Source organism: Geotrypetes seraphini, chromosome 2, assembly GCF_902459505.1.
Source record: "Geotrypetes seraphini chromosome 2, aGeoSer1.1, whole genome shotgun sequence".
Classification (NCBI taxonomy): Eukaryota; Metazoa; Chordata; class Amphibia; order Gymnophiona; family Dermophiidae; genus Geotrypetes; species Geotrypetes seraphini.
The window spans coordinates 82,222,901-82,247,247 of NC_047085.1; the positions used below are offsets into that span (position 1 = coordinate 82,222,901).

General features: G+C 42.5%; 1 long non-coding RNA gene across 2 annotated transcripts; it reads right to left on the minus strand.

Annotated features, from left to right (window-relative positions):
• Positions 1 to 24,347, minus strand: LOC117353743. 2 transcript variants are annotated; one of them, XR_004538014.1, is made up of 5 exons: positions 24,138 to 24,347; positions 23,355 to 23,447; positions 14,160 to 14,305; positions 13,842 to 13,997; positions 1 to 372 (listed from the first exon to the last, which is right to left on the minus strand). It is a non-coding gene; the product is annotated as an uncharacterized LOC117353743 (long non-coding RNA). The 2 variants fall into 2 exon arrangements; XR_004538013.1 differs by having other exon boundaries at positions 24,177 to 24,346.

Here is a 24,347-nt window from a genome sequence, read left to right on the forward strand (position 1 = left end):
GCTTGTTCCAAATGTATCTGTTTTATTTATGTTACAGGAGCCAAGGTATTTACACAGCCTTCATCCACAGGTAAATCACAAAGATACTGTTTTATCTTTTGGATTAACAGATAACAGCAGAATGAATTTTTCACAACATGCTTTAGAAGTGGTTAAGCAAAATGTTTAGATTAGACTCACAGCTAGGCTATAAAAAATGACAGTTTAAAGGGCAGACATTCCTACACCCAATTTTGCCCTTTGTTCTTCCCAGGTAGAAGATACAGTTTAATTTCTGAAGTTGTGCAGTCCTTCATGTGTGACATCTGGTAAAAATACCAAAGGGAAGATACTTCTGTATGATTCTCCTCAGGGCACTGTAGTTGTCTCAGCCTAGGATCAAGAAAGTGAAATGGAATCTTTCATACTGAAAACAAGAGAAGTGTATAACATATATTGACTTTTCAGTTTCCCCCTGCAATTCTAAGAGAAGAGTTACTCCTAGGGGGTTCTCACAAAAGATATCAAACATTTTGCATACTGTTCTACCAGAGCTTAAAGGCATCTGAGAAAATTTTAGAAATGGCTTGCAAAAGGTAGGTGTGCCTTGCGCATTCAAGGGAATGTCTATATTGGCAGTCACAAAGCAAGACAAAGAAAAATTCAACAAATCTGTAGTGAAAAGCAAACACCAAAAACAAGAAAAAACTGGAGATGAAAATGTAGAAGGACAGGAACCTTTATTTAAAAACCATATATATTTGTAATCCTTTAAAAATGGCTCTCATATACATGGAATGCACACATGGAAAACATGGAATGCATGGAAAACACTCCTTCCTCAGGGGTCTGAGATGTCCAATGTATCACATGTAGAGAGTAACACGGAAAACAATGTAGTAATATGGTCATCAAAATTTTCGAGACTGATGTGGGAAAATTCTCCTTCTGAGCTGATGCATCAATCTCGAAAATTTTGATGACCATATTATGCCAGCTCAGGTAGGCCTAGTAGGCATGTGCCTAGGGCCTGAACTTGTCAGGGGGGCCCGCTGAAGGAGGGCAAACAACAGATGACTCAGCAATTTTTTTTCAAACTGTGGCAGACTCCCCCCGGCATCGATGGCAACTTCGGGAAAGTATGATTGGCAACGTGGTGGGCCCCAGGTATTGGCGGCAACCATTATTTTGTCCCCATGTCATTCTCTACTCAAAGAGTCCCCCACCTCCTCCACTTCTATCTTTGGGCCCATGCTCCTTCCAACATCTCCCAATGTTCGTGTTCATATTACAAACTGACTCTCGATTGCCTGACAAGGTATAACCAGTCCAGACTTTGCACGCAGGGATTTCTGATCTTGTTTATCTGGGACGAACAGACTTGAGACTTCAAAACTACAAGTCCCTGCATGCACTGGGATAAACCCAGGACTGGATTACAGCCTATCGGATAAGCGTACTGTCAATACAAGAACATAGCTCATCATAGCCCACCACTTAAAGAGGCCTGAATTGCAGTGACTGACCCAGCGCTTCCCCCCCTCTCCCCGGTACCTGATTAATGCTGGCGTTGATGAAGCGCAAGCTGGGATCTCCCCGTGGCTGCATGGAGGAGGAGAGCAAGCAAAAAAATGCAGGAAGGCCTACAGCATCCAGGAACCTGATCTCCCTAGTGCAGCCGGAGGTGCCTAGGCTCCAGTCTATCCCTGGATAGTTGAAGTCACCCATGATAACTGCAGATGATGGAAGTGGGGAGAAGGGAGCAGGGCAGATGATGAAATGGGAGAAGGGAGAGAGAGAAGGGGGCAGATGATGGAAGTGGGGAGAAGGGAGAGAGAGGAGGGCAAATGGATGTCAGTTGAGAGGAGAGGGGAGAGCAAAGGCTGAATGGAAGAACACATACTGAATGGAGCAAATGCTGAATGTGGAAAGAGAACACACTAAATGGAAGCACAAATACTAGATGGAAAGAGGAGATAGAGAAAAAGGGCATATGCTGGATGGGGGAAGAACAGTTAGTGAGGTAGTGGAGGGGTGAAAGAAAGGGTGGCATGCTGTGAGTAGACACAGTGAAAAGAGGAACACTGAGGACTGAATAGTAAGAAAGAATTTAATTTAGACAGAGGCAGAAAATAGAGAAGGAATACCAGAGAAGAAAAGGAAAGGGAAGAGAGAGATGCCAGAGAACGGGAGAAGAGAGAGATGCCAGAGAATGGGGAAGGAGACAGAGATATTAGATCTGAGTGGAGGAAATGAGAATAGAGAGATGCTAAAAACCACAGGAGGGAGGGAAGTAGAGATGGAAGGAGAGAGATGCCAGACCAAGGGGGAGGGGGGGGAGATGGAAGGGAGAGGGAGACAGTTTCTGGAAGAGGTATAGAAAGAGAGCAGATGCCATATAGAAGAGGCAAGGAGAGAGAGAGAGCAAACAGTGGAAGGAAGGAAGAGAATGTTGAGAAGATGAGGAAAGCAGAAACCAGACAACAAAGGTAGAAAAAAATGTATTTTTGCTTTAGGCTAAAGTATTATTGTAGCTGTGTTGATGATCATTTATTAATAGAAAATGGAAATATGGTGATCCTATTTATTGGACTAATTTTAATACTTTTTTTTTTTTTTTTTACTAATTCAGTGACCATAACTCCTTTCCTCACGTCAGGACAGGGATACTGTAACAGCAGTATAGTTTGCTGACATGAAGAAAGAGGTTTTAACCTCTGAAAGCTAATTGAGAAATGTATTAGTCTAATAAAATGACCGGCACTATAATTTCTTCCCACCATATCCCATGCCTCCTACCCAAATGCAAATTATAAATTGGTGGGCTTCCCAAAGTCCTGCCAGCTGAAGATCTCTTCCTCTAGGAAGGAAAGGGGAAATTGTTCAGAGATGTTTGGAGGTTAACAAGACTAAGAATTTTATAATGCCCCTATATCGCTCCATGGTGCGACCTCATCTGGAGTATTGCGTTCAATTCTGGTCTCCTTATCTCAAAAAAGAAATAGTGGTGCTAGAAAAGTTTCAAAGAAGAGCAACCACGATGATAAAGGGGATGGAACTCCTCTCATATGAGGAAAGACTAAATCGGTTAGGGCTCTTCAGCTTGGAAAAGAGACAGCTGAGGGGAGATATGATTGAAGTCTACAAAATCCTGAGTGGAGTAGAACGGGTACAAGTGGATCGATTTTTCACTCCATCAAAAATTACAAAGACTAGGGGACACTCAATGAAGTTAGAGGGAAATACTTTTAAAATCAATAGGAGGAAATTTTTTTCACTCAGAGAATAGTTAAGCTCCGGAACGCATTGCTAGAGGTTAAGGTAAGAGCGGATAGCATAGCTGGCTTTAAGAAGGATTTGGACAAGTTCCTGGAGGAAAAGTCCATAGTCTGTTATTGAGAAAGACATGGGGAAAGCCACTGTTTGTCCTGGATCTGTAGCATTGAATATTGCTACTCCTTGGTTTTTGTCCAGATATTACTGACCTGGATTGGCCACTGTGAGAACGGGCTACTGTGCTTGATGGACCATTGGTCTGACCCAGTACGGCTATTTTTATGTTCTTATGAGGTTGCATAGAAGAAAAACTGTACACTGGCACTGGTATGGTATTCTTTGTTGTTTATTTTGAATTTTAAAATAAAAGAAATAAAATGGAAATAAAGAAGTAAATAAGAAAATGGTTAAATAAATGGGGGTGGGGCAGGGCAGGGCGGGCACAATAAAACATTGCCTCCGATCCCATGATTTATTTTAGGTGTTTATATACTGCCTATCAATGCTATCTAAGTGGTTTACAATCAGATACTGAAGAATTTACCCTATCTGTCCCGGAGGGCTCATAATATATCTAACATACTTGGGGCAATGGAAGATTGAATGACTTGCCTAGGGTCACAAAGAGCAGTGTAGAATTTGAACCCACAACTTCAGGGTCCTAAAACTGTAGCTCTAACCATTAGGCCACTCCTTCCTCCATGATTATTCAATTTTCTCAGGAGCCTCTCATGGGAAACTTTATCAAAAGCTTTCTGGCCAGCACCCACATAGTGATTTAAAAAAACAAAACAAACCCTCCCAAAGGCTTCTCAAAACTCCCCTTCCCATCCTTCTGCGATATGCCAAGTCCCCCTTTCTCCCCCCCCCTTGAATGTACCCCCACCCTCTGCCCTGATGTCCAGCCTGTGTATCTGGTGGTCCAGTGGGGGTTTTGGGGGGTAGAAGTGCAGCCCCCATGTAGATGCCTGTAAAAATGTCTGCTGCAATCTCTCATGGCAGCTTGTGGGTGAAGTGTGTGTGTGTGGGTTCATTTGGGGGGGAAGGAGGGTGGACTTGGAACATCATGGGGGCTGGGAAGAAGGGGTTTTGACAGGTCCTAGGGGGCTTGGAAGCTTTTTTTTTTTTTAAAAAAAATAGTTATGTGGGTGCTGCTGGCCTGATATTCAGTGTTGACACCTGTAGAGCTATGCTACCAGATTTAGGATAGCTCAAAAGCTGTTCTAAATCTGGCCAAATAGCTATGCAGATGCTGACACTGAATACAGTCAGCACTTGCAAAACCTGGGGCTCCTTACCAGTGCTGTCCCCAGCGTGTGCCTTTGACCTGCATACTTTTTAGTAGGGCAGTCTGAGGGGATATTTAGTGCCACTCTCCGATTAAGTGTTGCTTAATATCCCTTCTTAGGTGGCCAGAAGCAATTTAAGCGTGCAGAAAAGCTTCCTGCCCGCTTAAATTCCTATAAATATTAGCCCCTTTATGTCCACACCATCTGTGCAAAGCTCATATTGGCCCTATGACCAAACTCGTGTTATTTATTTATTCAATTTTCTATACTGTTCGCCCAGGGGAGCTAAGAATGGTTTACATGAATTTATTCAGGTACTCAGGCATTTTGAAACAAATGGTGTTGTGCCATGGTTGTGGACAGCTAAGATGGATTTACCCCTGCCTGAGTCAACACTTTAGTTAAGATATGTTGGAAGTAAAGGGTAATAAAGAAGCAAAGGAGAACTGCAATGAAGCAGTCTGATTGCTTCTCTGTGTTCGTTTTTCTGCCATGAAAAGACAGGAGCAGGTTTTGGGATGGAATCTTTTGAAGTGTCGTCAAATTGGAAGCTCTGATGAATCTCTCCAGTACAGGCTTCAAGCTTGTGTAATCAAGCTTTTCAAATTATCTCAAAATGGGCAGTTCATAGTTGTGCTGCTATTTCTGTAATGTCTAAATGAGGAGCAGGAAACAAATGTTTTGATTGCAGAAGGCTTCTCCTGCTCAGCATCTTTCAACTCTAATAAGAAAGCATTTTGAAATGTAAATGAAGAAATGAAGTTTCATTTAGAAGGCCTACAAAAACTCATATTGGTTCTATTGACTGAAATGATCCAATTTCCTGATATTTTTGAGAACGGATTACTCATTTTAAGCAAATAAGGTTAGAATGGCAAGTACACCTATAAAAATGTACAAGGTCTGGAAATGTTTTTACTTGAGGCCTGGAAGGGAGTTTTTATTTGGGGGGATTTTTTTTCACATTGATTGATTGATTGTAATTTTCTAAGTTAATGTAGATAGAAGAACATGTTAATAACTCATAGAGGAACAGAATAAATCTTCTAAAAAGAAATCTAATTAGGAAAAAACCTTGTACTATTCTAATGTTCTTTCTCCCTTGTGTCTGATTCACAGCATGCACCTATGAGACATGGACATGTAAGATACTGTAACCAAAATAAATGTAAACCAAGAAAGGGTATCAAATAAATCAATATAAGAGAAACACACCCTGAATGCTCAAGATTTCATATCGAATTTTCCCTAAAAGACCTCAGTGTCTAGGGGCTCTCAAAATAGCTACCCACGTAGACAAGCTGGTTTCAAATAGAACTTGAAGCCAGCAGACACATCCTTGGTCAGAAAAACTCCCAAAAAGGATGAAGACGCGATTTCAGTGACATCCAAAAAAACAGTCTATTTCAATAGTAATATCAGTCTTATCAATCTTAACACTCGGGTCACTTATCTGAAACACGCTGTCTTCTCAATATCTTCTCAATCGATAATATGAAAACTTGGGGCTTGAACGCAGGAAAAAACCGGCTCCAAAAGGGATCAGCTTAGAGCATAGCAGCTACTTCTATACAACTGCTAGCCCGCCTCCGTATAATCCAACAAGGCTCCCCGTTTCGCTAACAAGCTTCTTCAGGGATTTGAGCGTCGATTCACCCGCTTCAATACTGTAACCATACATGACAGCTCCAGGCTCTAAGTGGTGTTCTTTTGTACATCAGAGCTCATATTTAACATTGTTCATGTGATAATCAACATCATAATATGCCTCTAGGTCAGTGGCGTACCAAGGAGGGGGGGCGGGGCAGGGGGGGTGGGGGGAGGTCCGCCCCGGGTGCAAGACCCGAGGGGGTGTACAGCTGGCCACTTACCAGGGAATAGGCTGCTGCCGGGGAAAGGCTGCCATTGCTGTCATCAGAAAGAAGCCGGCGCCAAATTCTCCCTCCCTGCTGCTTCTCTTCCCCGAGCCGAGCAACTCTAGCCGTCCGACATCAATTCTGACATCGGAGAGGACGTTCTGGGCCAGCCAATCGCTGTCTAGCTGGCCCGGAACGTCCTCTCCGACGTTAGAATTGATGTTGGGCAGCCAGAGTTGGTCAGCCCACGGGAAAAGAAGGAGGGCGAATTCGGTGCTGACCTGTTTCCGATGGCCAGTGGCAGCCTTTCCCTGGCGGTGGTGGCAGCATGGTGGTGGTAGCAGCGGTGGCATGGGGAAGGGAAGGGAGAAAGAAAGAAAGGGGGGGGGAGCCAGGGAGCTAGAAAGAAAGCAAGGGCGGGGGGACAGGGATTCAGAAAGAAAGAAAGGGAGCAGGGTGAAAGAAAGAAAAAAAAATGGGGCATGGGGAAAGAGAGAGAAAAACAGATATAGAGAAAGAAAGGGGGCATGGAGAGAGAAAGAAATAAGGGGACAGGATGAAACAAAGAAAAAGTTGGGGGAGGGAATGAAGTCTGGAGGAGAGGAAGCATACAGGAGGCTGAAAGAAGGGAAGAAATATTGGATGCACAGTCAGAAGACTAAAGTGCAACCAGAGACTGATGAAATTACCAAAGATAGGAAAAATGATTTTATTTTCAATTTAGTGATCTAAATGTGTCCGTTTTGAGAATTTATATATGCTGTCTATATTTTGCAATAGCAGTTTTTAGCGCAGGGAGTGTCGAGAGCAGCGTGGGGCATTCAGCGCAGCTCCCTGCGCTAAAAAACGCTATCACGGTTTAATAAAAAGGGAGGGGATATATTTGTCTATTTTTGTATAGTTGTTACTGAGGTGACATTGTATAAAGTCATCTGCCTTGACCTCTTTGAAAACCCGCGGAATATAAATGATAAGTAACATTTTCTCTGCGTACAATGTGCTTTGTGTTTTTTAAATTTTATTGTTGGTAGATCATTTTGACTTGGCCACGAAGGTAACGGGAAGGGAGGGAGGGAAGCTGCTGAAAGACATCTAGTAATCCTTGCAAGCTTGACTGCAGGGAATTATTTTTGTAAAATCATGTTTTGTTATGTGACTGGCATTATTTAGACTTTAATTTCTATGAATGAATAGAATGAAAATGATATAAAATTACTTGCTTGTTTTTATGTGCATGCGCTGAAGGAAAGTGGAGAGAGAGTGAGCTGAGGACGCTGAAGGAAATGGGGAAGAGAGAGTGGGGAGAAGACGCTGATTTATAAATTGACAATTGTACAGAATATTGTTTCTTTTTATACTTTAATATAATAAGTTCAATATAAAACAATTCAAGGCTTGTGTGGATGGAATCAGGTGGTTTGTGGGGATGAGGACCGAGCTTACGGGGATTAGTCCAATAAAATGGTATTTTCATATTTCTCATTTATTTGTTTTATTTCTCATTATTTGTTATATATTGTTTTATTAATTTGTAAAGTGGTGAATGTTATGTATCAGTTTTTCCAAATTTACATCTACTGTCTTTATATTTTGCACAGTATTAGAGGACATGTATTACTGTTTTTGTGGTGTTGTGGTGTTGCATTGTATGCAGAGTCTGGTTTCTTGGCAGTTCAGTTTAACTTTTGTCTACATATTTCTGTTTTTAGTTTGTGATTATTCCATATTGGGCAAAGGTGTATCTGTCTGTGTGTATGAAAGAGACATGGCTTTCTGATAGCATCGACTGTACTGGATCAATTGAATGTGCAGGATATGGTTTGTTTAGTTTTACAATGTATGTGTTGGTGTTCTAGTGCTCACTGCAGTGTTTAAGATGCTGCCTTTTCCTAGGTACACTCTTGTTGTGCGATATGTAGATTGTTACTAAAAATCATATTTTTCATATAGATGGGGGGGGATGTAAAAAAAATGATGGGCCCCGGGTGTCACATATGCTAAGTACGCCATTGCTCTAGGTTTACCACATTCAGTGTTGTATTTTGTAGAAAAAATGCTTAAGCCTACATTTGGCCTGGACTGTTAGAATGCTGTAATTCCTCAAGGCCCCCCTGTTCCTTTATACACAAATGCTCATAGATTACCTGTAAATTGACCAAACAGTATAATAATTCAAGTTAAATTTTCTGTGAGAATATAACCAAACTTCAGATTGGAAGGGTATATATTCTCTTACCCCTCCTAACTCTCTTCACAGTGAGTAATACAACATGTATAGATCCTCAGAAGTACCACCTAACACTCATATAAATTCATTGTGTACTACTTAAATACTTTTTTTCCACCATAGTGTATAAATAGTTTAAATACATAGCTTAAAACCTGTGGTCATGCTTTCAGAGATTTATACCGCCAACATGTTTCACCCAAAGGGTGTATTACTCACTGTGAGGAGAGTTAGGAGGGGTAAGAGAATATATATCCTTCCAATCTGTAGACATCTGTGGCATACCTTGGAATGCCCTCAAAAATATGTACAAGCAACAGAAAGGCAAGAGAGGCGTCTTTCCAACCAAATGATTGAGTCTTTATTGAAATTTAGGTAGTCCCAACAAGGAACCCAGTTTCAACGTAAGGAGGACACCTTCCTCAGGGGACACTTAGCTCTGAGCGCTGCAGATTGTCTTCACAAGCGAGATTTGGACTCAGCGTCTACCAGCTAACGGCCTCTTTTACAAAGCTGAGCTAGTGGCTGCTCTGCACTAACGGCCCCGAAGTCCATAGAGAATTAAAGGGTTTTGGGGCTGTTTCCAAGCGGCAGCCACTAATGTGGCTTTGTAAAAGAGGCCATAAGTAAAGTTACGCCAAAACTGAGATCCTTGTTAGGACTACCTAAATTTCAATAAAGACTCAATCATTTGGTTGAAAAGTGCCTCCCTTGCCTTTCTGATGCTTCCACCAACAACATTTTGTTATCCTTGTACAATCAATCATTCTTTCCAGGCTGGACTATTGTAACTTCATCTATCTAAGATTACCAAGTAAAGTCTTCAAAGACTTCAGCAGATCCAGAATACTGCGGCTAGGTTGATCTTCGCAAAAAAGTAAATTTGATCATGTTTCCCCGCTTCCAGTAATCTCTAGGGTTCACTTTAAATGTCCTTGCCTAACATTCTTCCTCCTCTAATTCCACTATCTTAGAATTCTATGAGACCTGACTACCAGATCCATCCAAAAACTTAAAATATCTTTCCCCTCATTAAAAGGCGTTATCTATGCTGGAAAATTAGGGAAATCTCTTTTCTTCAAAACCACTGAGCTTTGGAATAGCATTCCTGCCCTGCTGTGGAATCTGGGCTCCTTGCAATTATTCTGAAAGCATCTGAAAACTTGGCTATTCTCAAAAATGTAAATCTCACTACTCTCTGTATAATCACTAATTCTTAGTATGTTTTTCCTTCATTATATTAAAGTTCCTGTAAACCGTGCCAAGCTCTATCTTTATGGAGAAGATGCGGTATATAAACTTAAGGTTTAATTTAGTTTAGTTTAAGACGAGGTGTTCTTCTGTTTGCTTGCTCAAAAATATGTAGTCATTTAACATCCTATCTTTGATAGTAATACATTAATACCCAGCTCTTACTTTATAATTTGGCACCTAAATTTAAGCACGATTTGCATGCTTAAATTTAGAGAATACTAGCACACATAAGTTCTAGGTAAACATTTGATGCTATTCTATACATGACTTGAGGAGCTCTTATAAGAGTCCTTTTAGAAAGCTGTGGCAAAAAACACGGCCTTTATACACTAGTCTTTCTCGAGCGCTAATGTCACATGAAGGGGCATTTTCGATAGTGCATATTAAGTCCGACTGTGGACATTTGTTCCGCAAGATGTCCAAAAGTTGGGGTGGGGAAGCATCCATTTTCAAAACCGTTAGACAGCCAAAATGTTTTTGAAAAAGACTTATTTAGGCGTCTAACTTTTTGGGCCATCAGTACACTGACGACCCCAGCGAGAAGGCCACGAAACAGCCTGTGAGTGCTGCTGGCCAAACGCTCCTCTGCAGCAAGGTATTTATGGTCAGCGGGGATCAGTTGGGAGGGAAGGATGGAGGGGGTTCGGCTGCGTGGCGGAGGCAGGGCGGGGGGAAATGCGGCTACCTACGACTAGGGCTTATTTTCAGGGATAGGGCTTATATTAAGACCTATCCCGAAAATCATGCTAGGGTTTATTTTCGGGGTAGGTCTTATTTTCGGGGAAACACGGTATGTTTTATAAAGTTCCAGAAACTCAAAACATAGGGAAGTTGAAATGGTACAGTTTGAAGTGAATAGCTCTGCCATGCTAAGAAAGTGGTTTGAAAATAAAAAGGATATGCTCACTATAAATTAAAGCACTAAAAAGGACTTAATGCTATGGTAAAGAAGCACTGCTTGAAAGTGAACTGTAAAAGCCTAAAAGGGGTGGGATTACATCAGCTAATCGTGGGCAGTTTGATCCCAAATCACTGAGCACATATCTAATGTAGGCTCAGTGGTGTTCAGGACTTTTCTACAAAGCACTGCAAGAAGTAATGCTTGTTAAGGTTTAAGAAGAGTATAATTGCTGTAATATACAGAGTTTCCCAGGATTTGCTGAAGTTGCCTGGGACTAAAGCTTGCAAATTAGAGCAATGAATTTAGTATTTCAGAAAGGCAATGGTTTAAATAGATAGCATACCTTTACTGAAGAGGGGAATAATTTTGGGACTACCGTATTTTCGCGGATATAACGCGCGCGTTATACGCGATTTTACCTACCGCGCATACCCCTCGCGCGTTATATGCCTGAGCGCGGTATAGAAAAGTTTTTAAACATAGTTCCCACCCTGCCCGACGCCCGATTCACCCCCCCAGCAGGACCGCTCGCACCCCCACCCCGAACGACCGCTCGCACGCGCTCCCACCCGCACCCGCATCCACGATCGGAGCAAGAGGGAGCCCTAGCCCTCTTGCCCGGCCGACACCCCGACATCCGATACATCCCCCCCCCCCTGAAGGACCGCCGACTTCCCGACAATATCGGGCCAGGAGGGAGCCCAAACCCTCCTGGCCACGGCGACCCCCTACCCCCACCCCGCACTACATTACGGGCAGGAGGGATCCCAGGCCCTCCTGCCCTCGACGCAAACCCCCCCCCCCCCCCAACGACCGCCCCCCCAAGAACCTCCGCCCGTCCCCCAGCCAACCCGCGACCCCCCCTGGCCGACCCCCACGACCCCCCCACCCCCCTTCCCCGTACCTTTGGAAGTTGGCCGGACAGACGGGAGCCAAACCTGCCTGTCCGGCAGGCAGCCAACGAAGGAATGAGGCCGGATTGGCCCATCCGTCCTAAAGCTCCGCCTACTGGTGGGGCCTAAGGCGCGTGGGCCAATCAGAATAGGCCCTGGAGCCTTAGGTCCCACCTGGGGGCGCGGCCTGAGACACATGGTCGGGTTTGGCCCATGTGCCTCAGGCCGCGCCCCCAGGTGGGACCTAAGGCTCCAGGGCCTATTCTGCTTGGCCCACGCGCCTTAGGCCCCACCAGTAGGCGGAGCTTTAGGACGGATGGGCCAATCCGGCCTCATTCCTTCGTTGGCTGCCTGCCGGACAGGCGGGTTTGGCTCCCGTCTGTCCGGCCAACTTCCAAAGGTACGGGGAAGGGGAGTGGGGGGGTCGTGGGGGTCGGCCAGGGGGGTCGCGGGTCGGCTGGGGGACGGGCGGAGGTTCTTGGGGGGGGGCGGTCGTTGGGGGGGGAGGGGGGTTTGCGTCGAGGGCAGGAGGGCCTGGGATCCCTCCTGCCCGTAATGTAGTGCGGGGTGGGGTTAGGGGGTCGCCGTGGCCAGGAGGGTTTGGGCTCCCTCCTGGCCCGATATTGTTGGGGAGTCGGCGGTCCTTCGGGGTGAGGGTGCGAGTGGTCCTGCCGGGGGGGGGGGATGTATCGGACGTCGGGGGGGGGGCATCAGGCTTTCAGGATGGGGACAGACCTTCAAGGGGGGACAGGATTTCAAGGGGGGACAGTGCACGGAAAGTCAGGGGGGTGAACGGAGAGTCGGGACAACGCAGAGAAAGTCAGGGCGGGCGAAAGGAGCGTCGGGCATCATGCGCGTTATATGCCTGAGCGCGGTATAGAAAAGTTTTGGTACATATCATCGTGATTTCTGCGCGCTATACCCCTGTGCGCGTTTTACACAGGTGCGCGTTATATCCGCGAAAATACGGTAGTGGGATTAACTAATGCCCAAATTCCCAGATGAAGCTGTGAAGTTTTTGCACAGTATAAAGAAGAAATAATTTTTGTTTAAAGTGTTGTGGGTTTTTTTTTTTTAAATCTTTATTCATTTTTAATACTTTCATTAAGTGAATACAAGAAAAAAAAGATACATTTTACACTTTATACATCACTTAAAATCCTTAGAATATATAATAAAAGATCAACATATTTCCCCATTAAAAATTATTATAGATATAGTTATTGATAAAGTATGGTTTTGCATGTGCTGGTTTAAAGCTGAACTGTGATAATATGTTGCTGAAGCCTAACCCAATGAATGAGTCCCATATTCTTAAGGAATTGCATTAAGCTGTTTGCAAAAATAAATTTTGATTCCAGGTGAAAGGATTTGATTATAGGCCTATTTTTCTATAGTACCTTTCACTCCATCAACTCCAATTAATCGCTCAGTCTGGTGTATGTGCTGGGCACAGTGACTTGATCCATACTATCAAACCCACGCCCAACCATAATGTGTACAAGATGTGAGCTGTGACCAATGGGCACACCACTTTGTTCAAGTCTTGTCAGAATCAACTGCAAGTAAAAGAAATTTATAGCTGGGAAGAACCAGATCCTAGCTCAGTCACCACTCAGAACCCTTCCCCACCAGATCTAGAAGACCATCTGGCTGAAACAGTGTTCCAAGTCACCAAGGATGATGACAAACCAACTCCTTTAGTTGAGGATAAAGAGTTCCTGAAAATCATGGACCAGAAATTCCCAAGATGAGTCCAATGGTTGAATGGCTCCTCTACCCTTTCGGACACCCAGAACTCTGAAAACTTTGTTATTCTTGCAATTTTTAAATGGTTTAACTACAGTATCAATGAAATGATAATACTATAGTTCTTACTTCTCTCATGCTTCTTTTTCTATGTACTCTAGTCTTAATTATATGTGAACCAAATTGAGCTCCACTGGGAGATGACTTGGTATATAAACTGAAGATTAGATTACATTAGAACATGATTTCCCAACAGAAAGGAGCAAGCTCTATCTTGACTGATTTCACTGCAGAAGACCTTGCGAAAGAAACCAGAGACAATACAGCACCTCATAATGTTAATGCAGAACATGCTGGATAATGACCATACAGATCAAGCTTCATCACTGAAAAATAATGAAGAATGCTGGAACTTACCTATCTTTGGCGTGTACCATCCAGAAAACCAGGACAGATCAGAATTGTGTTTGACTCCTGTGCTCAATTCCACAGTCTCCCTCAACAATGTGCTGCTTTCTGGGCCTGACATGATTAACAGCTCACTAGGAGTCCTGATTTGCTTCAGGAAAGAACCTATTGCCATAATAGCAGACATTCAGCAAATGTTCTACTGTTTATTAATGCATCCAGACTACAGAAACTACTTGATATTCCTGTCGTATCACAGTCATGACCTTAATCAGGAGATTGTGGAATATATAATGAAAGTTCATGTCTTTGGAAATAGTACATCACCTGCATTGGCAACATATGGACTTAGAAGGACCCCTCAAGAAGGAGAGAGAGAGTATGATACAGATGCCAGATGCTTCATTGAAAAGGACTTTTATGTAGATGATGGTTTGAAGATTTTGCTTACAGCTGAAGAAGCAATTGATCTGCTAAAAAAAAAGCACAAGCAATGTTGGCAGAGGCTAATCTCAAACTTCACAAAATCGTTTCTAACAGTTCAGAAGTAATGGCAGCATTTCCTACAGAGGATCATGCCAAGTATTTAAAGGATCTAGATCTCAGAGTAGATACTCCACCACTTCAGAGAAGCCATGGTCTGTATTGGGACCTAAAGAGAGACATTTTCACATTTCAAGTTTCCACCCAAGAAAAACCATATACATGCAGAGATGTCTTATTGACAATCAATAGTCTGTACGATCCAATAGGATTTGTGGCTCCAGTAACCATTCAAGGGAGATCCCTACTAAGAAAGCTTTCTCAAAGGACTGAGTGGGATGTTCCATTGTCACCAGACATACAACAAAAATGGGAGAAATGGAAAGACTCTCTAAAGACTCTTAAACAACTGCATATCCCACACATTTATGTTTCTGCAGCATTCAGTACTACCTGCCACAGAGAAATCTGCATCTTCTCAGATGCTTCTGAAAAAAGCCATAGCAGCAGTGGCCTACTTGAAAGATGCAGATGGAGTATCCCGAGTTCGATCCATCTTCGGCAAAGCCAAGTTGTCACCTCAACCTAATTATAACATTCTATGCTTGGAATTGTGTGGAGCAGTGCTTGCAGTAGAAATAGCAGAAATGATACTCAAAGAACTTGATATTCAAGTAAACACAGTCAACTTCTACACTGACAGCAAAGTTGTCCTGGGATATATCTACAACCAAACCAGGAGATTTAGGCCCTGATTCTACAAAGTGCGTCCTGATTTTAGGCAGCTATAGGCGTCTACAGCTGTCTAATCAGGCAATCGGGATGCACGTTTTTAAAAAAAATGCTCCCCGGGCAGGACGCCTATATTGAAGGCGCCTCTGGGAGCCTAGAGAGGTCCACAAGACTGCCTAAGCTCGCCTAAGGGCCTTAGGTGAACCTAGGCGGCTCTACAGGCTCCCTAGTAGAGGAAGAGACACTTACAATGTAGACGCCGCTATACTTATCACGGCAAAGGATCTCCCTGCTGCGATAAGTATAGCGGCTGCCTGTCCCCTCACCCCGATCGCCGGCAGGAGGATGCCCAATCCCTCCTGCCAGAACACCACCTACCCAACACCTTCTATCGCCGACAGGAGGGTGCCAACCCCTCCTGCCAGAACGCCACCCACCCGACACCCCCGATCGCCGGCAGGAGGTTACAGAATCGGGGTTAGTGTAGGCCCGATTCTGTATAGGTTGACCCTCTTGGGCGTCCTATACAGAATCTGGGCCTTTATGTATACTACAGCAAAAGAGTTGAACATATAAGAAAGTACTCCTCAATATACTTCTCCTAGTACCCTTCACTATGACCAGTCTGGTTTCTAGAATAAACTCTGTTATTGTCTACTGTAACCTATTTGTTGTCATCACTAGTCTGTTTTCAAACGGTTGTGAATGTCTACTTGTAATCTGTTCTGAGCTTCTGGGAGAGCGGGATAGAAATCGAAATAAATAAATAAATGAACACAACCAGAGCAGTAGCATAACATAACATAACACTCCATTCCACTGGCAAAGTGTACTATATTACAATGATCCCAAACTAATAAAACTAAAGACTGCACTAAGAATTGAAAAGTATAGTCATGAAAAAAGCACTTAATGAATATAATTTTCATAGTACAGAGAAACCCTTTTTTACTACAGCATCTGCTTGTGCTTGCTTAGTAAGATTTTAAAGTAGAAAGAATAGGATATTGTATCCCATGTAATGACAAACAGTCCTAATCTAATCTAATCTAATCTAATCTGGTATTTCTGAGTCACGCTATGCCTAAACAGGTTCAAGGTGACTTACAATGTTTTCAGTTACAGAATGAATATACTACTTTATAGTAGTTTGAGGAGGTCAGAATTATGGATAGGGTAATAGAGAAGAGAATGGAGATTCCCTGTCACCCCCTAAAGAATTCCCTCCTATAATCCAGAGTCAAATTGAGATCTCCCCCCCAAGATAAGAAATCCCCCTTTTACATGGCTTTACAAAAGGTAAATCATGCCAAACGAACCTGATTGAATTTTTTGATTGGGTGACCAGAGAGCTGGATCGAGGACATATGCTAGATGTAATTTACTTGGATTTCAGCAAAGCCTTTGATACAGTTCCTCATAGGAGGCTGTTGAACAAACTTGAAGGGCTGAAGATAGGACCCAAAGTGGTGAACTGGGTCAAAAACTGGCTGTCGGACAGACGCCAGAGGGTGGTGGTTAATGGAAGTCGCTCGAAGGAAGGAAAGGTGACTAGTGGAGTCCCTCAGGGTTCGGTGCTGGGGCCAATCCTGTTCAATATGTATGTGAGTGACATTGCTGAAGGGTTAGAAGGAAAAGTGTGCCTTTTTGCAGATGATACCAAGATTTGTAACAGAGCAGACACTGAAGAGGGAGTGGAAAATATGAAAAAGGATCTGCAAAAGTTAGAGGAATGGTCTAATACCTGGCAACTAAAATTCAATGCAAAGAAATGCAGAGTAATGCATTTGGGGATTAATAATAGGAAGGAACCGTATATGCTGGGAGGAGAGAAGCTGATATGCACGGACGGGGAGAGGGACCTTGGGGTGATAGTGTCTGAAGATCTAAAGGCGAAAAAACAGTGTGACAAGGCAGTGGCTGCTGCCAGAAGGATGCTGGGCTGTATAAAGAGAGGCGTAGTCAGTAGAAGGAAGACGGTGTTGATGCCCCTGTACAGGTCATTGGTGAGGCCCCACTTGGAGTATTGTGTTCAGTTTTGGAGACCATTTCTGGCGAAAGACGTAAGAAGACTTGAGGTGGTCCAGAGGAGGGCGACGAAAATGATAGGAGGCTTGCGCCAGAAGACGTATGAGGAGAGACTGGAAGCCCTGAATATGTATACCCTAGAGGAAAAGAGACACAGGGGAGATATGATTCAGACGTTCAAATACTTGAAGGGTATTAATGTAGAACAAAATCTTTTCCAGAGAAAGGAAAATGGTAAAACCAGAGGACATAATTTGAGGTTGAGGGGTGGTAGATTCAGGGGCAATGTTAGGAAATTCTACTTTACGGAGAGGGTAGTGGATGCCTGGAATGCGCTCCCGAGAGAGGTGGTGGAGAGTAAAACTGTGACTGAGTTCAAAGAAGCGTGGGATGAACACAGAAGATTTAGAATCAGAAAATAATATTAAATATTGAACTAGGCCAGTTACTGGGCAGACTTGTACGGTCTGTGTCTGTGTATGACCGTTTGGTGGAGGATGGGCAGGGGAATTTGTATGGAATTTGTATTTGTTGAAAGCTGATCTCCATGGTGATTTGTCTTCTGGCAAATTACTCTTTTTCCATCATCTTTCTAGTCTTCTGCAAAACTGTTTTTCTGCTTTTAGGGCACCTGTGAACTATGGTGAGGACTAGGTTGATTTTTTGCTTTTGAGATGTAATGGTGCAACGAAGTTGAGGGTTTTCTCTATTGTATTGTTCCAGTTATCGAGTGAGGTTATGAGGCTGGTTGAAGAGATGTTTAGCATTTCAGAGGCCTTATTCCAGAATTGGTTGGTGTTAATTTTGCCTCTTCTTAGGGTTTTCCAAGTGGTGGTTTTGACGGTGTGTTTTTCCTGGTTGAGGTTGAGGTTGAAGGATAATAAGGAACTGTTGTCTAGTTAGTTTCTGTTATAAGTATAGGAGGGTTTGAAGATATGATATCTAAGGTGTGACCTTTTCATGTGTAGGTCCTGATTACTTCAGGTCCAGTTGGCTGTCTAGTAAGAACCATTGAAAATTTGTAGAGATTGTGTTGTCCTGGGATTCAAGTGGGATGTGTATGTTGGTATATTAACAGGTTAGATTTGAGATAATTTCTTGTATTTTTGTGGCACTGTTGGAACAGGGTCCTGGGGGGGGGATCAATACAATAATTATCCAATGCTGCTGGACTGTGTGTTTGATTTATCTTCTAACTTACAGATTATGTAACATACATAAGAACATAAGAATTGCACGTGCTGGGTCAGAACAGTGGTCCATCATGCCCAGCAGTCCGCTCACGCAGCAGCCCCCAGGTCAAAGACCAGTGCACTAAATGAATCCAGCCTCACCTGCGCACATTCCAGTTTAGCAGGAACTTGTCCAACTTTGTCTTGAATCCCTGGAGGGTGTTTTCTATTTATGGATGTATAGCAAAGTCAGATAGTGAGATGTGGAAGGAACTTTTGTAGATTAGAGTGAGGCCACCTTCCCGTTTGTTTGGTCTCGATGTGTGGATAATGCTATAGCCTGGTAGACATAAGTGGGGATGTTCTGAACTTGCAGTCTCTTTTAGCCAGGTTTCTATGAAGAAGGCGAGGCCTGTATTGTTTGTGGAAATCAAATCATTTATTAGTAGTGATTTGTTGGCTACAGATCTTGCATTAATATAAATACATGGGACTGGGATAGCAGTTTTTTCTTTAGAGGGAGATAGATTCAAGGGGATTTTTTTACAAGTTGGAAGCAGTTCTGCATGGAGGAATTTTAGGTATCCTTTTATTGGGGGTTTAAGGTTTCCTTTTATTGGCTGGGTGGTTTCCAATGATTGTGGGGATTGTTTTATAAATTGAGTTTGGATTATTCATGGTGTGGTTGGTTTGTAGGTAGAGTAGGTCTGGGTGGGTGGTGGTTGTGATGTGTAAGATATCACGTTGGATAAGAAGTGTTAATTGCTGGATGATCATTAGCTAGTAATTCTCAGTAAGTTTAGTTGGGGTACCAAAGAATAATTTGTTTTTATTCAAATTTAGTTTTAATTTAAACTCACTTGTCCACTCCTCGATAACCAATCAGCATCTAGCAGATTGTGCAATCAGAGCCATGCCAGCATCCCAGCTAATGGAAACTACTTGGCTAACAGGACCAGAATTTCTCCTGAAACATCTTCAGCTATGGAGAGAGAACTCTTTTGAGCTCATAGACCCTGATTCTGTCACAGAGATCTGTCCAGAAATGACTTTTCATGCTACAAAGATTATAACTGACAGCAACTTGGGAGTTCACTGCTTTTCTCATTTCTCAAGTTGCTCATCACTCAGAAGGGCCATAGCATGCCTGATTCACATTGCAACTTCATATAATCAACCAGCTGATGAAGGACCAGACACTTTTCATCCAAGTGCTGCCAGAGTGATAGAGCTTCAGATCACCAAAAGCTACCTGGGAACCTGGACACCAGACTTCCATAGAAGACAGCATACTTCTTCAGCAGAGCCATCACTGAGCCATGATGATGATGGACATCATTGATCATTATCTACCCCAGAGACTCAAAGACTCTCTTTTATGTTGTTTGTTTGTCTATGTTGTCAGTCTCTCGTTTCAGCTCCTGCCAGACTTCCAGATAGAATTCATGTTTACCAGAGACATCAAGACAAGCTGGAAGTCATCAAGTCTTCAAGCTCCAGTTATCTATGATCTTTGAATGAACTATGTGGTATTATTAAGTATGAGTAGCAATAGTGGTATCTACAGATACCAGGCAGGCAGTATATGCCCCCACATTGATGGGAGCAGATTATTTGATTTGAAATATGTATACAGTGTATGTTTAACTCAAACTTCCAGTGTGCACTGCTGTATGTTTGGTTGGCTGGAGCTCCCCTCTCTTCTGCCTGTGTAGAGAGCAGACTTCATTTTGAATTTAATAGTTTTGAATATGCTAGTCTAAATATAGCTTAGATGGCTGAGTTTGGAGTACAGAGTAGGTATATGGAATATACTCCTGGCCATTTCTACTTCTGGTAGAGTGTGGATTTTGTAGAAGCCAAGATCCCTTAAGAACAACTGAACTGTGAGTTTAAGTTTGTATTATAGAAGCTTACTTAAGGAATACAGAGTCTAGTCTGATAATATTATAGACTACAAGTTCAATGAGTTTATCTGTCTGTCTGGGATCCTCTGGGAGAAGCTAGTCACAGAATCTTTGACCATTTTAGAAAACATTGTCTCTCAAATTTAAAAAAGCAACCTTCAGGATAGAAACAGAATTCTACGGGCCTTCAGGATAGAAACAGAATTCTACGGGCTGTCAGAAATGTGCAGCAGCTGTCGTTAAGGAGAAGAAGCAAGATCTGGCATTTGCCTTCAAGGTTGGGGAGCAACATTTGTCTATTAATCTAAATACAGATAATATTCAGGAGGCAGTTCCAGAAAAAGCAAAGCTAGCAGTACAGATATTGCTGATCAAAGCAAATGCAAGATAAAGATGAATCATGGATTTAAACAATGAAAAAACCAAAAACAAACAGGCTGTAAAAAACACAGTCAGTCTTGGCAAACACTCTTGTAAACCAGAAATTAATAAAGATAGAAATAAAGAGCTGAAAGTTTGTTTATGTGACAGAATTATCTAAAGTGACAGATCATGTTTCTAATTCTTAGCTTGTGGAGATTCCTAGGCCTACTCATAGAACAGCTGCTTTAAAATCTGTCATAAGAAAAAGTTCAGTTTCCAGTTTGCCAATGTGTAGATAGCACACTAAACAGGGATATAGTTTGCAATGTAGTGCAGATTGTCTGAGGAAAACTAAACAAAAAATTGGTTAAAATATGGACACATTTCTCTGAAAGCAACCTGATTCACCAGACAAGTGTGTCAAGTGATCATGCCTAGTGTTAAGCAGAAGAGTAAACTTCCAGGGCTTTCTAGAAAAGGCTAGGGTTACCAGATGTCTAGATTTCCCTGGACATGTCCTCTTTTTCAGGACTCTGTCGGGCATCCAGGTGGATTTTTCAGTTTGCCACTTTTGTCCGGTTTTCACCATTTTGGGGGATGAGGGCAGCAGCCTGAAAAAGAAATCATCGTGGCCAGGGTTGGCTCTGGAGCTCCTACCTCTTCTGGCAGCCTTCTCATTTGGCCCTCTTCCTTTCACCTGCACCCAGCCGCAACCTCTGCCCTGTGGCCCTCTTCTGCAACTCGTTAGTAGCGGCGATCAAGACAGACTGCCGATGCCGGGGCCTTTCCTCTGTGAGTCCCGCCTACTTTGTTTCAACTTCCTGTTTCCGCAAAGGTGGGACTCACACAGGGAAGGCCTCGACGTTGGCAGTCTGTCTAGATAGAATCTGACTGAAAATTATTTCAAGGCAAGATTAGATAGAAAATGGAGGTTGCCAAGAGGACAAGAAATTACATTTCTGGAGAGAATATTAAATGCAAAAGATATACATACACCAAATAGGCCAGTTAGAAAGTATATCATATAGAGATTTTGAAATGAAATCTGCAGTCTACAAAAATATTGTAATATGCATCCAACATGATAACAGTAACCTTTATAGCTTGTCTTATCTTATATAAGCATTAAAAATTATGCTCAGGGTGGGATATGAACTTTATTTTACTGGCATTCCTACTGCTACTATAGCCAACTCAGTGGATAAAGCACAATGTTTAATTTATATAATTTATATAATCTATAATGCAGAAATACAAGTTCTCTGTATAATAAAATACTTCACAATCTCATGTTATGTACTATATATGTAGTGCAGGCTTGGTTCAGGATTTGCTTAGGTGGCTGCCTAGTGAGGCCTGGCACACAATAATATTTATTTAAGAGGCAAGACCCAGAACTGGAGACACCTCCAGGAGGACAGAAAGGCAATATTATACACTTCAGCTCTCCACACTCTCCAGAAATAATGTAGACCATACCACTGTATTTGCTCTGAACTACTTTACTTGAATTGCGGAAAATCAGTTCAGATAGGACAGTACTTCAGTAGAGGCAGCATTAATTATCTGCAAGATGTACAAAGTCTACAACTCCTCTTTGATTACTTTGTTGAGAACAGAGTGTTCTCTGAATCTCCTTCTCACTCATTACAGCATTTAACATCAGCAGCACGTAAGATGAAAAAATGGAGCACACAGTCTTTGATGATCTCTCTCTGGCGTAAGGAATTGGGATAATTGAGTCTCCTTTTTTCTAGGAGATGGCACAGATGTCCTCTGGGATAAAGTGCCAGGACACAGCAGTAGTGCTTTCCTCTTTCTTAATGTGTTAAGACCTTCCATTCTTCTCTTCCTTAATGTCGTGTTTTTTTGTGGGTTTTTTTTTTTTTTTTACAACTGTTGTGTTAACCACATAGTCACTGATGTAGGACCCATTTGCCGTATATCAAGCACTGTGAAATAAATAGTGTGTGTGTGTTGCTTTTTTCAGCCACAAAATTAAAGCTAGGACTTGTGAATAAGATTAGAAAAGTTGCTGGAACTACCAGTAGAAATAGTTTATCCCTATTTCTCCTTTCTTTATGCAGGAGGGCAGAGGGACTTCCTGATCCCCCAATCACCAAAAAAGCATAGCAGTGTTAATGCCTGTCTACCAGTCATCGGTGAGGCACCATTTGAGTACTGTGTTCAGTTTTGGAGGTTATATCTTGCAAAGGACATCAAAATACTTGAGGTGCTTTGGAGGAATGCAACAAAAATGATATGGGGCATGATATTGTGACAATAGATGTAAGAGAAGAGATTTGAATGGCTGAACATGTGTATACACTAGACTAGAGGAAAGGAAGGATTGGGGATATGATATGGATGTTTAAATACTGAAAAAATATTTTGTTGTAAGGTTGTATGTAATTTGCTTATGCATCACATGCTTATAATTGGCACTATTCATTAATAAAAATTACCAGTTCTAAAAATTATATTAATATACAAACTAATCTTTTCAGAGACAGGGAAGCAGTAGATCTAGAGGTCATGAGTTGAGGATGCAGGGTTGCAGACTTAGCAGCAACAAAAGGATAGTAGTTATCTGGCATGCCCTCTTATGGGAGGTAGTGAACACAAAAACTGACAGAATTCAAAATGCATGGGATAAACACAGATGGGTCAATATTCAGCTAGCTAAATTACATTACATTACATTAGTGATTTCTATTCCGCTTGTACCTTGCGGTTCAAAGCGGATTACATAAGAAGAAGCTGGACATTTCCAGGAGGGTACATGACATTTAGGGTAAGACATAGTTACAGAATGAGTATTGTAACGGAGCCGGTACCTGTGCCTTCAGTGATGCCGGTCTCCGCTCACCTGTACGCCACCTCGACGTGCTTCCTTTAGGTAGGAAGTCCTGCTGGAACACTCTTCATGACTCAAGAAATATAAATGATATGAAAAATGAGTTCATGATGCAAAATCAAGTGCTTTATTGTCAATTGGAATGAGGGAGTCAGTTTTCACACCCAGTCCTGACTCCACAAATATAGGAAAAATCCATAAACAAAAATATAGCTGAATCCAAAACACAAGGCTCAGCTATCACCTTAATGCAGGTAAGTAACGTTATCATATAGTCCAAATAAACATCCAAAATGCAGGTTCATTAAACTTCAATAGTCTTTCAACAATATAGCAAGCACTGCTGGTAGTGCTGTAATCAAGCCCTGAAGTTCAGCTGGCTTCTTCCCACTCAGTTTAACTGAACTGATGTGGGGGGAGGGGAGTAAGTGAATCCACTATAAAACTTTTCTGAATAACAGAATGCCACGAATGGCCCCACTAACCCTCCTTGAATGGAAAGTGGATTCTCCCCAATTATCTCCTCACTTCCCTCAGGTAATTACCACAGCCAGAAAGAAAACTAATTAAACTTCTGGTCTTCAGATATTCAAAGTTTAGCACCAAAAAGAAAAACGTTTTTTTTTTTTTCTTTCTTTTTTTTCTCCTGCTTCCCTCAAGCAGGGCAGTCACAGCCAGCACAAGTCATTTAAAGGAATACAAGAATCAAACCTCCATTCTCACACAGTGTAAACCCCAAACCCAGCAGCATTATAAATCTTACAACTCTCAGCCCTGCCACTTAGCTCATTTCCATTGGCACCTCTTCAGGCAGGCAGACAGTTTCTCCAAACTCCATAGATTCTTCACTGGGTATCTGGTTGGACAAAGGGTCTGTCAGGCTCCTGCATTTCCCAGTCACAAGACTCAGGGACACCTTCAGCAGGAGAGATCCTTTCCAGGTCTGGCCCTGAGTAGACTGCCCTCCTCCTTC